General features: G+C 44.5%; 1 pseudogene; it reads right to left on the reverse strand.

Moving 5' to 3' along the window:
* Positions 1–242: 242 nt before the first annotated feature.
* The window catches only part of LOC123596348, a 60,074-nt pseudogene continuing 45,228 nt past the window's right edge, over positions 243–15,088 (reverse strand).

The following is a 15,088-nucleotide window of genomic DNA, read 5'->3' on the forward strand; positions in this document are numbered from 1 at the left end:
TTCCAAAGACATCTGCTTTTGAATCCAACAGCTAAAATGCATCATTTGCTTTAGATTAATAACTCAAAAAACTTCCAGTCCTTGTGTTGTTCTCTTTATCTGTGCCTGCCATGCTGGCACGTCATACCTTTTCCCGGATGGTCCCACACATGGGGTGGCCGCAGCCCCAGCCACACTCCTTGGCAGGGCAGCAAAGCCCTGCCCCCCGGTTCAGGAACCATGGACGGGACACAGCCTGAAGCTCAAATGGGCCCAGCGTCAACCTCCAGCCCAACCATCAGCTGCTCTTCCTCTTCCTGAGCCTTCCTCCTTTCCTGGAAGGAGGTGTATGGGTTTCTGCTCATTTGCTGTGCATTTGCCAGAATCTCCAAGGAGTTGTCAGCTCTAGGCCTTGACCCTGGAGGATCATGGAGAGGTGAGAGGGTCATTTATACCCCTAAGAATATACAGATGGCATGGAAACAGAGGGCAAAGATGCTACAAGGTAGACATGTTGCGGTTCGATTTAGTCTTAAAGAGAGGGCTTAGGTGAGGATAAAGGTCTAACATGAATAATTGTATCATAACAGCAGCCTTCCACTCTAAGGAGAGGTCATGTACTCCTGACTCCAATGAGCAGGCTGGTCGGAGACATCTGGTGCCTGCATTAACAGGCATTAGACCAACAGTTGGCCAGTCAAGAAGTTGATGTCAACTACCAAGCTGAGTGCAATAACGGTGACAAAGAATTCTTTTGGGATGAAGAGTTTATGTTTTTGTCATGAGGATTTAGAACATCTACACCACCCCATTTGTTGGCTTTGTTGTCTGACAGTCCTGGGTTCTAATGTTAGCCCCGCCACTTTTTAGCCGTCCAATGTTCAATGTGCTTATCAGTAAAGTAAGGATAATTATAATTAGTTTTTTGAGTTGCAAAGATTAAATGTGAAAATATATGTAAATCACATCATTAAAATGCTGGTGCATAGTAGATGCTCAAGGAACATCCCTAACATTCCTTAAAGGGAAGAACAGTGAACTCATCTCCAACGACTTAACTTTAAAGCCAATCAGTTAACACTGAAGGGCCTGAGTTTCTTCACTGGTAACATAGAAGTGATCATATTTTCTTTGGAGAGTCATTAAATTAGATATATTCCATGGAAAGTGCCCGGTCTAGTACAGTGCTTGGAGCGCAGGGTGTTCGAAAAAAGCATCTATTACTATGGCCATAGTCTGGCTCTCAGAAACGGGTTTGCACAATTGGACTGGGCATTGACCCAAGGAAAGAATCTGTATGTAGCATAGATTGTGTCCCCAACCTCAAATGTCCCTTAGGGAAAGCCTGCTTCAATAGATTTGTTCTCTATATTCTTCCTCCAGCTGAATATTTAAGTATACAGAAAGTTTTAGGCACTCTTGACAAGGATAATTAGAAAGAGAGGGAACTGAACTGGGCACAAAGGGCATAAAGCAGAAAAATCAGCAAAAGAATAGGCATAGGGATTTCTAAACTGCTGCTTTAAGAGACGGAAAGAAAGTGTAGCTGAACTAAACCTGGCCTTTGGAGCACATTCTTGTCCTTTTAGGAAGGCGGGGTCTGAGACTCAGGAGAGAGGATAGGATGGGTGGGAGTAGGTCAGGGTGTCCCTCTCGTTCTCTTGTGTGAAGTTAGCAAGGATGGAACAAAGCCCCATTGGGGAGCAAGGGGGTGGACTGATAAAGCCTGACTTTTTCCAGTGCAAGAGTCCAAGTTCCTCTGCATCTCTAGGTCAATGGTGAGGGAGTAAATATCTGAGTCATTATAGATGAGACCTTGACCATCTGGATAGAGGAGGAGCCACAGAGAGAAAAATCCTGTTGATATCTGTATTATCTGTGACTAATTAGAAGACATTTATATGCATCCCACTGAAACAGAGAACCTGAAAATATTCCAGCTTGGGGTAGTTGGGGGTGGGGGGAGTGGTAGAGTAAATGGAAATCAAGTGTAAAGTAGCCAATCATAATAATTAAACATCTACAAAATTTTTTTGATAGTTTCTTTAGTCTATTGTCTTTGTTATTTTAGCAAATCTAAAAATAGTCTTAAAAAGGGGCGCCTGGGTGGTGCAGTCGGTTAAGCGTCAGACTTCAGCCAGGTCACGATCTCGCGGTCCGTGAGTTCGAGCCCCGCGTCAGGCTCTGGGCTGATGGCTCAGAGCCTGGAGCCTGTTTCCGATTCTGTGTCTCCCTCTCTCTCTGCCCCTCCCCCGTTCATGCTCTGTCTCTCTCTGTCCCAAAAATAAATAAACGTTGAAAAAAAAAATTTAAAAATAGTCTTAAAAAAGCCTTGCATTATCTTCCTTGTCTCTTCTATTTTTCTCATAATATTTTAAGCCTCTCATTTACAAATTCTCTTACTATAGAGATTTTATGGCTTGGGGAGGAAAAACTACAGACGTCTGCCCTGTTATTTTCTTGGTGGCATAGACGGGTAACATGCTGCTGAACAGGTCACCCAACAGCTAGTGGAAAGGTAGATATGTCACCAGCCATCCTTAACCTTCTCTGGACTAGGCCTATGACCTTAAGCCAATCATTTAACCAATCACCCCTCTCCCTGCACCCTCCCCAGATACCATGCTTCGGTCACGTATTTTAAAATCCTGATACACTGCTTTCGCGGGTTGTTGAAAAATGCATACAAATTTCTTAGCAGTGTCTGGCTCTTCCTAGAAATGGTTTCTATTCTTATTATCACATTCCTGTGACAGCAGTCATCAAGTACAAATGGCAAGTCTAGAGCTGATATGTTTTACTTGAGGGTGAGTAAGAGAAAAGCCAAGCGGACTTGGGCATTGAGGCAAACCATCTCAGGAAGACATGCTACCATAATTTATTTCCATACAGCAGTTAGCTGATCTCTCTACCTGGTGCCAAGGATGTGGAGGTGAAAAGATACAGACCTTGATTTCACAGTCCAGGGGAGAAATCAACACAAACTTGCATCCCTTCTAGGGACAGGCACAGAAGAAGAGAGCAATCTGCAAAGAAACACTGCCTACAAAGCCTCTGGGGCTGTCTCATATGGCCCTCTCTTTGATCTTTGGACAGCTAGGAGTGGTATGGCCATTTGCTACCAAGAAAAGAGAACTCTCTCTTGCTTTCAGCCCAGAACTTCTAAGTCCTTACTATCCTCCTGGGACAAGTCTCCATTAGGCAGGCAGCTTGCTTCTGGGTCCCTGAAGTTCATTTGGTGGACTCAGCTGTTTGTGAAGCCCAAGGGAGTTATTCATTAATGTCAGTAAGAAATGCTTGACTAACATCTGGCTTGTTGGGGGCTGGGCTTGGTTAATTCTACTTGGAACAACACCAATATTAGTTCTGCTTGGATTAACACCAGCACTAATGATGACATAAGACTCTTACTTCATTAGCCTGATGAAGGGAAAATCTTGCATGTTCAGCCCGAGCCAAAGAATAGAGCCCAGGTCCAAAACTCAGGAGCTGAGCCTAATGAGCGAATCAAGCTAACTGGACAGACGAAATGACCCAGCATAGAGGGAGGTACAGTGGTATATTGCAAGGGATACCCTGAGCCCAGACAGATGTGTTCGGGACACCTAAGTGTTTTAGAAGTTAGAGGGATTGAAGGCATACTGACCAAGTCTCATTTTTTTGAGGATAGTTACAACAACCAGAGAGTTGCTTTGGTTTTTATATATCAAGTGTTCAAATGCCTACTGATAAGGGGATAAATGGCCTGTGCTCAGGAAAGAACACTGTCAGCAGTTTGGATTTGGAGTCTTTCTCTTCCTCCCTATGCCCTCTCCCTACCACTGGGCTCAAACACATATCTACTTATAGACACAGTTTGCCCATTTCCACTCAGACTGCAAGTATTTACCAGGCATGTGCCGTAAGTCTTGGGAGGTACTAGAGCTATAGACACAGATGAGGTAGACGTGGTGCCCTTGATGGAACTCAGACTAGAGTCAGGGGTGTACTGACAAGTAAGCAGAAAACTGAGCATATCGAGGTCCTGCTGACGGAAGAGAATCTCGCTCAGACTTGGGCAGGACAAGGACTGAGAGAGGGAAACCCCTGAGGCTGGAATGAATAGGAATTATTCAACAGAACGATGTCCTGGCAGAGAGAACGGCTATTGAAGACCTTTCAGAAAAGGGTGCCTGGGGGCTGTTGGGGACAGAGAGCCCTCCAGTGGGTTCTGAACCAGAACTGGCAATAGTGAGAGCAGAGTGGAAGAAACCAGGAAAAATCTAATCATAACCTGCCAGTTGTGTAGGACAGTTTATCAACATATTCATCTCAGATGACAGCTTTGAGACTCTCTAACCTGGAAACGAGGTCAGAAATTCATTTCAGAGACGATCTATGGAGTCTTAACCAGCCCACACGTTCCTACTATTCTTTCTCATGTTTCAGATATTTACTAAGCTTGTGGCTTTGTGGTTTGAGTTCAGATTCTGCTATACTTCCTTCTTTGTCCCAACCTGAAAAATGACAAATGTTGAGAGCAGTGGTTGTGGTTTTGCTGTCATTCTGACCCAGGCGAGAGCAGGACACTCACCAATGGCTGCCAGACCAAGATGGCTGCCAGCCCAGAAAGCACTCTCAAGTCAGGGGCTCCCCTTGGAGAAAAGAAGTCCCTTCCTTGGGGTTTGGCTACTTTCCACCTGATACTCAGCTGTCCAGAGTCACCCAGCGCTCAGTCCCAACTTTATCAAGTTTTATTCATCTCAACTGTTTGCATAACACTTAAGTCTCTGCTGCATGGCTTTTTTTTTTTTTTTTAACTTTACTTATTTTGAGAGAAAGAGGGAGAGGTGGGGAGGGTCAGAGAGAGGTAGAGAGAGAGAATTCCAAGCAGGATCCGCAGTTTCAGCACAGGGCCTGACGTGGGGCTCTATCCCATGAACCTTGAGATCATGACTTGAGCTGAAATCCAGTCAGACACTTAACCGACTGAGTCGCCCAGGCGCCCCACTTTCTTTTTTCTTTCTTTCTTTCTTTTTTGTTTTCAAGTCTCTGCTGCATGTTTATGCAAAGATATAACTGGGCCACTGTTTAAGGAAGGGAGACAGTCAACAAACGGGCTGTGACCATTTTATCTGCTGTCATTAAGTGCTTCCAGTGCCACAGAAAGTATTTCCCCTTTTGTATACATATCGCATTGAGTCACTAGCTGTAAATGAATCAAATAGCCCCACAAGCTCAGCCTGGGCTCCAGATCTATAGCAGCCAGAAGAATTCATTAGCTCAGGGAGAGGCTGCAGTCTTTTTCCAGGACCAAATATCTAGTTACAGCAGGATTCGAAGACTACAGCTTAATTCCCCTGAACAAACAGAAAACAGTTTGCTAGTAAAACTTCGTTGAGTTTATTGCAATTGACAATATTAAAATTAAAAGCAAAAATTGTTTTCGCTGGCTTTGCTTTTCACTGACCTGACAAAATGGAAAGGGACAGTAGGCAAAGGCTGGCGATTTTGTTTGTGTTTTTGTCTCTGTGGCAGAGAGCTGAGGTCTGAGGCCTTTGCCTGTTCCGTTGGCAGTGAGAGGACTGGGAGGGGGCCGCTGGGAGCAGTCACAGGGTGAAATTCTGGGCTCTGAGTTCTCTTGCTTTTTCTTCCCCTCATTGGCTGCTAGTCCCTGAACAGGAGGTTTCCACTGCCCTGTGGCAGCCCCAGGTAATAAAGGAAAATGGCTATAAATGATTAGTGGGGTCCCTGCAAATGTAAAATTTAATGAAGACATCAAATGAGAAAAATAGAAAGTCCAGTTTTAAATCTGAGTTTTCTTGGCAGTAAGAAAATCTGTTCTATGAGGTCTGGTTTAGGAGGTGAAAGGATCAGTTTAGATTTGGAACAAGGAGCAAGAGGTTTGAAGGAGGTAATCGCTGTTGATTAAGGAGAGCAAGGTCAATTCTGAGTTCCCCATTTACAGAAGGCCATCTCAGATATTACTTGGGTTCCACGTGATGCTGAAGCTAATATTGCTTTCCAGGAGCTCTAACGTTGATTGAGTGTGTATATGAAATGAAATATATACATCATTTACTTAGTTCTGAAACTGTGTAAGTAGACACAGGCCATTCTTATAGAAGAGAAAGGTTGGGCTCAGAGAGATTAAGTAACACAGAAAAGTACTGGAGCTGGGACTTAATTTGTCTGATTACAAAACTTAGTCCTTTTTCACTACACTTCCCAAAGGGCAAGGGGTGATGTAACGGGTTTTAATAAATACTTTGCTTTTTAGGTAATCTGTGCAACCGCCCTTTTTATGTTGTTTTCTGGGGAGAGAAAGTGGAAGGACCAACGCTATGGATTGTCCCACTGGATTGACCTTTGTGGGTAGACACCCCTCCCTCCATAGACTCTGGAGGGGTTCACCCTGTCCCTCTTCCAGATACTGCCTCAGCCACCCACTTCTGCAAAGGGAATGCACACATGCATGCATGCGTACACAGGCACACAGACACACACAACTCTGAATGACATTTCACAATCATTTTTCATTAGTCTGAATTCTCCCAAATCCCTAGATTTCTCCCCTGGCTGCAGGAGAAGATATCAAAGGGGGTGTGCCTTCGAGGGAGGTGTAGAGATCATAGTCCCATCATGGTTATAATCCTCTGCTTCCAAAGTACCCCAGAATTTTAGTTCCCATGCTCTGCTTTCATTCTAGTGTCCCAGGAGAACTCAATTTGGAATTACTTTCTGAGTCAACTAGTGTAAATCTGAAGGTATTTGGTGTTGCATATCGGATGTTCTCATGATCTACACATTCTGGATTTGGGCAAGGGTTAGATCCTCCAGAGTCTCCCTCTCTGTGGACTTTTGGTACTTGACTCACATGCTAATCTCACCCATCTGTATGACTTTCCTAGAGCTGCTATAAAATACACTACAAGCTTGGCATCTTAAAGCCAGAGAAATCTATCCTCTCACAGTTCTGGAGGCCAAGAGTCTGAAACCAAGGTGTCAGCACGGTCATACTTCCTCCAGAGTCTCTAGGGGGGAGCCCTTCCTTGCCTCTTCCAGCTTCCGGTGGCTGGTGGCAGTTCTTGGCTTGTGCTGAATCTCTCTTTGTTCCATCTTCGTTCACCTCTCCTCTGTGCATCTGTCTCAAAACCTCCTCTGCCTCTCACCTAGGAGGATACCTGTGATTACATTTAGGGTCCACTCCCCTCCCCCCCCCTCCCCGCCAAAAAAAAAACCCAGGAAATGCTTCTCCTCTAAAGATCCTAAGTGTAATCACATCTTTTGCCATATTAGGTAATATTCTTGGGCTCTGGGGGCCACCATTCAGCCTACTAGACCATCTCTGCTTCTTGCATTATCCCCACCTCCCGCCATCAATCCTTGCAGCGTGGCACGTCTGCTCCTTCTTGAGCCCCATTGTTGAGTGATTTATGATCTACTGCTCCAGGGGGCAATGGAGCACATGTGTGCCTGACAGTGGTGGCCACCCTCAGTCTCTTCGTCTGTTTGTTTTTCTTTCTTGTCAATCAGATGTTGCATTCCAAAATGCAAAATCAGAGCCTATGGTCCCACATCCATAGGGCTGTGATATACTGTATCTCCCCTTCACTGATCCATCCCATCCTTCGCCCTGCAAGAGAAATGGCCATTTTCCATGGCAACACCATCCAGACAATACAAAATACTGCAGTACTAACCTAAAATATCCTTGGTCCCAGAGGAGGAACATCAAGAAAGATTAGGAAAAGAAGCAACAAATATATTAAAGACCATTTTTATCTTCCTTAAAGCCAATGATTTCCCCTGAACTAAAATGCATTAGACACAACGTGTAACAAATGTCTAGTTCATGCAGAGCTATTAGGTCTTAGAAAATAAAACCCTGGCCGGTGAAGAATTCTCATGGTAGGCAAGAAGTTCTCTAAGATCAGGGATTGAGGAGAAGCACAATCCAGCAACAACAATTTACACCCAGCATCAAGAGACCTGGGTTCTAATCTTAATTCTCTCACCAGTGAGTTATATACCTGGTAAAGTTGCTGTCTCTTTCTGGACCTTAGGTGACCCATCTGGAAAATGGGGTTACTGGTGTCAGCCTTGCTTGCCCCACAGGGTTATTGTGAGACTCAAATGACAGATGTAAGAATGCTTTGAAAACACCACATATGGTGTGTGTCTTCCTTCTAGCAAGCAGACAGGAGCTTGGGCTTGCTTCATGTAGACCAACCTCCACTTTGGCCTTGGGATGCCTGATGCCTCCTATCCACTTTTTCCTCAGTCGGTCATTAGATTTGGAGTCTGCAGGCAAGGATATGAATCCTTGCTCTTAATGTGTGCGTGAAACTGCAGGTGAATATGACTATATTTGAACTTCAGCTTTTTCTTCAGTAGAATAGGGATTCTCATCCTTCTCCAATTTAACCACATAAAATCATGTGTGGAAAAGGCTCTTTTTGAAATTACAAAGCACTATGCAGGTTGAAGTTCATGTTATTAAGAAGACTGAATGCCCATCCTCCTTCTCTTCTGATGCCCAAAGAATTGGGACAAGCCAAGGGATGTAGACCTCTTACCCATGCTGGCCCCAGGAGCTCATGGTTGGTGCCATACCCCTCCTTTACTCAGCATGACAGTGGACATGGCAACAGGGCACACCCAAGATTTGTTTTCTTTTGTACATCTCACCAACTAAACTGGTATGTCAGCCAGGTATATGGAACAAAGGACTATTTCTTTCTCGTGTCACAGTCTGAAACAGGGTGGGGAAAGAAGGCAGGGGGCTATGACTGCTTCCATCCCGTGGCTCTGCCACACCCTCAGACCTCAGAATCCTCCAGTTTATTCTATGCATCCAGCCTGCTGATGAGCGAAGGAGAGAGTCGAGAAGACTATATGGGAGGATTTAGAGGTCCATCCTAGGGATGAGGGACATCACTTCTTCCTGCACCCCACAGGCCAGAACTCAAGTACATGGCCTCATCTCACTTTAAAGCAAATGGGAAACGTAGCCCAGTGATGTACCCAGCGGGAAAAAGAGAAATACGTATATTGGTGAGCCCTAGCAGTCTCGGCCAGAATGGAATCCTTTAGGATGATTTAAAGATATTTAAATTAGGATCACTTTTCCCTGGTGCACAGCCAGAGACAATAGACTAAATCTAAAAGGTATCAGGCATTACTCAAAGCAATGGACACACGCACATGCATATTCCATACCTAATGGACGGGTGAGGTTCTTAGGATTTAAGCGTATATAAGTCATTTTAAAATGTAAACACATTTCTTATAAAACCAGAGTAAGTTGTAGAGTGTATCAGTTAACGTAGGAGACTTACAGTCAGATAGCCTCGTGCAAATCCCAAATCACCATTAACCAGCTGAATAGCCTTAATCTAGTGGCTTTCAAACACTATTGGATATGCATACACACATACATATATATATATACTTAATACATATACATGTGTATGTGTATATGAGTATACATAAATACATGTATGTAAATGTATATATATGCTGTAATGCATATAGACCTGGTGGAGTCGACGTAATTGACTTTATGCCTAGTGATTGGTCATGACCTTCATCTGAAACAATTGACTGGATCTAATTTGTTTCAGTTTCCTCAAGGAAAAATAGGCTTATTTCGCCAAACTAATGCTCAGAAAGGACGTCACAAAGTGAGCATTTAATACTTGTCAGCAATTATTACGAGGATGCCATTTTTACGTATTTACTTTTTAAAGTTTATTTATTTTGAGAGAGAGGGAGTGAGCGGGGGAGGGGCAGAGAGAGAGAGGGAGAAAGAGAGAATCCCAGCACAGAGCCCAGTGCAGGGCTCAATCTCACGAACCACGAAATCATGACCTGAGCCAAAATCAAGACTCGGATGCTTAACCGACTGAGCCACCCAGGTACCGGGATGATGCCATTTTAAATGATAGCTTGCCAAAATTCACACAAGCAGTGAGAGGTAAAGACAATCCAAACAAGGAATTGTTGCCCTCTTTCCATGTTAGCACAGTAAGATCATTTAATTAATATTCCTTTTTTTCCTCTCTTCATTCAGCCAAACGGGAAATATTTATTTAGTGCAAAATATGCACCAGACACTGTGATAGCACTGGGAATAGATAATGAATAATCATGGCTGCTGTTCTTATTCCGCTTGAATATCTAGAACTGTGCTGTGCAATACAGTGGCCATTCACCATATATGGTTATTTGCATTTGCATTTCAATTAATTAAAGTAAAGTAAAATTTAAAAGGCATTTCCTCAGTCACACTAGTTACATTTCCAGTGTTCAACCACCATATGTAGCTAAGCGGCTGCCATATTTGACAGCACAGGTATTTCCACCATCACGGAAAGTTCTGAAGTATGATCAAAGTGCCTTGATAGAATGGGTATTTTCTTCAAACTGGGAGGATGAAGACGAAGAGAACTCACGTGAAATGGCCTTCACCTTCTGGGGAGACTTGAGGACTTCTCAGACATTTCAGAATGCCGCCCATGAATGCGGCTCAATGCAGCTCTCAGTTTGCCCTGGTCCCACATACCCGGAAAGGTACTTCTGTTGTGTGAATCTCTTCAGCTCTTTGCTGGGGGAGGTATTTCTCACAATATCTGAGCAGCGGTACCTGGATTAGAAAATAGAGCCCTATGCAGGAGGAAACAGAAAGACATGACTGATTCTAAATACAGATGTTGGTCACAGTTGGAGTCACTATCTGTGCGGCCCTGCCCAGTGGCTGGATAGAACAAATCCCTTCCTCTGAAGCAGTGAAAGCCAGACCTGGTGTTTCCCTGGGAGCATCTTGTCCACCAGAGTGAAGGGTTAAACAGTGTCCGCAATTGAAACTTACCCCAGAAGCTTGCCGAGCATGGGGCTATAACCCCCTAACCATCACTGTGTGTCAACAGAATGACCCGATCCTGGTTCCTGTGGGAAATGAAACTTCCCTGCTCAGCCAGTGAGTTTGATCTCTGCCTGACAACTTCCATCCCTTACTTTTAAGGGTTAAAGCCCCTGGCTATTCAGAAGCCAAACCCCACATTAACTTGGACAATTTTCCCTGGACATGTAGTCCTGATACCTTCCTGATACACAAACCTACCAAAGCCTAGAAGCATCTATCCTGATATGCTATCCCCACCTGAAGAGAGCAACCATGTCAGGAACTACCAGGGAGCAGAAACGAATCCGATTTGGGCATGGTGACTTGGTGTGGACGGGATCCACTGTATCTAATGTAATGGAAAGAGTGAGAATTTTGGAAACAGGCCTGGGTTCAAAATCACAACAATTTATGAACCTAGAGCTTAAGTAAGTTACCCATTCACTCTTACCATTAGGCCCTTGGATCTGTAAAACAAAGATCAATGTGGAAATGCAAACTGTCCAGGATTTAATGAGGTAAACAGGTGTAAAGGGGCTTACACATAGCTGGTATAGCTTTCTTGTCCCCTTCTTCTCTGCTTCCTCTCCTAGAGGCTCTCCTATCCTGGCCGTGGCTAACTCTGCCTTTGAACCAGCTCTCCCCATGTGCTCTGTTCCCCGGTCCCTACCTTTCAGACCACGAAGGGATAGAGTGATGCAAAACCCCATCTAAGTGAGGGCTGGTGTTTCATTGCCTAGCACAGTGGGGGGAAGCTCTGATCTGGGCTAAGACTCCGGCTGGTTTTCCGTCTTTCATGTAAAGGATAAGAGCCTTTTACCTCTGACGGCAAGTTCACATGAGACCGTAGAGCTTGTGAACCAGGAAAGCAGATTATGAGAAAGGAACCCTTATGGTTTATACAAGCCGTCTGTTTATTTGGAACTCTGCAGAGAACAGACCTTTCATGTGGGGCTGAGAAACATAAATGAATTCCCCTTTGGAAGGAAGTATGAGAGGGTTGGCAGATGCATTACTAGGGTCACGCTGGTCCTTGTTCAAGTCTTTAAACACCCAAGCCCTTTCCTACCACACGATCCTCACATATGCACCAACTCCTTCTGCCAGGCGAGTTCCTCTTCCCCCCATCCCACCCCAGTAGGTTTTTGGCCAGCCCCTAACCGACACTCATTCCTCAGCTAACAATGCCGCCAATTCAGATACTCCAATAAAAACCATGCCGCCTGCCTATTCTACCTCATACCACACGCTTTCTTCATAACACTGATGAAAATGTGGAATTGCTATATGTGTTCATTTGCATTATTACTTGATTTGTAGCTCTTAAACTGTACTATGAGCTCCATGAGACCATGGAAACATGCTCTAAGCATGAGATCATGCTTGGCTTTTTCTCTTCTGTATACGCAGCAGCATTGTTCTGGTCTCAAGGCGTGCTGGTCCTTGACAGCAAGGCGGCCGTGGTCCAGGTGTCCATTGGTCTTTTTTGTCCACTCGCAGTCTGAACTCTGAGCTTTGATATAAAAAATCTTAGAAGGGGTGATCCGGGATCCAAGAGTGAATCGGTGTAGGTGTTGATAGGCGAATCTGGAGGAAGATTTCATGGGATATAGAATTAACGTGTCAGATGATGACCTTGCAGGGAATTGACGATCTCACTTAGAGCTTAGGAGGAGCAGCGTCACTGGACATCAGTGAGACTGTGTGGGGGGCAGCTTGCTAAGGGACAAGCTTGGCTTGCCTGCATTTACTAGTGGGAGAAACACATTCCTCCTGGCCGCGTCCTCTTAAACCTATGACTGGGAGTGTGCTTGGCCTGATAAATATTTGTTGAATGAATGGTAGAGTTCAAATGGCCTTGAACTAAACTAAAAATTATGTATACTTTAAAAAGTCCGCGAAAATAAGGGCAGAACAGAGGTTTCACACACTTTGGCATAGATGGGAACATCCAGTCTTGCACCACCGGCTGGCTTTTTGAGGGAGGTGGGACTGGATGCTTTCTGAAGTCCTTTCCACTCAAGTCCTTTCCAGTCGTATCTTACATTCATTATAAACACTGTTTCAGCGAGAAAGGGATTCTGAGTCCCAGCTGAGGATACTAGAGCACATCCCCTTCCTGTGGAATAGAGGCATTGATGAGGCTTCTTCCAGGAGGAGTAGAGGCTCTGTTTGGGCATGCCCTGACCCAGCTTCCTCCAGTGAATTCTGAGGGATAAAGACCTATTTCTCGGAGGTGTTAATGAGGGGTGTAGATGGGAGTGAAGGGGGTGGCTCCAAAGACGAACTCTGACTCCTTTCTCCCTCAAGAGCCATTTACTTGGTGTTTGTATGTCTGGGGATGCCTCTTCAAGGAGTGCAACGGAAGTGCTGGTATTTCATGTTTTTAACGGATGACTTCGCATCAAGTTCCATCTGGGACCCAAGGAAGCCAGCTTCTTCCCCATCCTTCCAGATCCAATTCAGTTTGCTGGCTCTTCTTTTGTGATTGCTCATCTCAGCGCTTCCACACAAGGTGTTCTCTCCCTCCCCTGACGTCTTAGCATTTGCTACACCTCTTGGTCTTTCACTAGATCTTAATCACAGACAACCTCGTGGCAGCGTTTGCCTGGTTGAATTATACTGGCCAAGGGGGCTACCCACTCAGGACACTGAAGCAGACAGAAGGGTGGCCGCCACTGGTGTCCCGGTCCTCTTCCCTAGAGCCTTACATGACAGATGGTCTTTGTGGATTATCATTATGGTAAAGATCTAGAGATGGTGAGATTATCCTGGCTTATCTGTGCTGGTTCCAAGTAATCGCAAGGGTCATTCTAAGAGGGAGGCAAAGGGATGAAGTCAGGAGACAAGATGGGGCAATGGAAGTAACGAGCTTTAAAGATGGAAGAAAAGGCCAGGAGCCAGGGATATAGGTGCCTCAAGAAACTGGGAAAGGCAAGGAAACAGATTTTTAGACCTCCAGAAGGAATGCAGCTCTGTTGACACCTTAATTTCAGCCCATAAGGTCCATTTTGGACTTCTGACTTCCTGAAGTATAAGATAAAAAATGTGTGTTGTTTTAAGTCATTAAGTGTGTGGCAATTTGCTACAGCAGCAATAGGAAAACAAATACAGACATGCTCAGCAAACACTTGTCTGCCTGGATTAAAGCCTTGTGGGACAGTCTGCAAGCTGATATGCAGTTTAAATCTATTTGGAAAGCAATGAAATGGATGTGAAATTTTCATGTAATCTATAAGGAAAGGGTGGTTGCATACGGAGAGCCACAGAGGCTAAGGATGCAGGCAGTCCAGCTTTCTCTAAAGAGGCTACAGACCTTAGCTGTGCCCCTGGCGCAAGGGGCACTTGGCAGTTTCCGAGCACTTTACAAAGAGAGTCTTATGTAGCCGCTGCAAATCTGGGAAGAGGACATAGTTCATAATTTAGCTCAAAGTGGGCAAAGCCTCTGCCACTGACATCGTGTGGCCTGTCTTAGCCAAATGGGGCAGCCTCTCCTTTCCTGCTGGATGCTCTCCAGGGCTTTGGTAGAGGCAACGCTGTTATCCCTGTGGAAGAAAAAAGCCAAACTGCACTAGTGTTGAAGGAATCCAGTTCTGTCTGGCTCCCGAGTGAGATGGTGGTAGTTAAGCAGATTTCCTCCAAGCCAGAGAAGCACAACTCTGCCAGGGAAATCAAATTAAAACAGGAAGGTGGAGAAATGATCTTCATTAAAAGCATACCTGCCACACTATTTCTCCAAGCCAATTTGGCACGGAACCTGCCTCTACTGCTTTTAATAGGTGTGAACTGATGTTTTATTTAACTGTCCACCTCCTCTTGGCTCCTGATACTGCCTAGAAAAATAAAGGTTTTAAAATTCATTTCTGATTTAGCTGGCCATGAGTCCAGGCTATTCCCAGTGCTACAGCCTCAGGAAAACATTAGAAAGAATCCTCATTTTTTTTTTTTTTTCAGAATTAGTTATTTTCATTCAAAAACTACTGAGCTCCTATGAATCACATTTGGAACTGTCTGAGCTCTGTCTTTTTTTTGAGGGCGTGTGTGTATTATTTTCATTTTTGCAATACTCTTGATTTTTTCCCCCAGGGGTTATTAATCAATTTAAATGTTCTTACTTTCTTGAACTAATTTGTGTAATTTACATTTCTCAATAAAATCTTTATTTTCATCCATTTTTCAATTTTACTAGTGTCGTATCATTTTTCAAAACGTCTTCCAATTTCC

Source organism: Leopardus geoffroyi, chromosome B1, assembly GCF_018350155.1.
Source record: "Leopardus geoffroyi isolate Oge1 chromosome B1, O.geoffroyi_Oge1_pat1.0, whole genome shotgun sequence".
NCBI lineage: Eukaryota > Metazoa > Chordata > Mammalia > Carnivora > Felidae > Leopardus > Leopardus geoffroyi.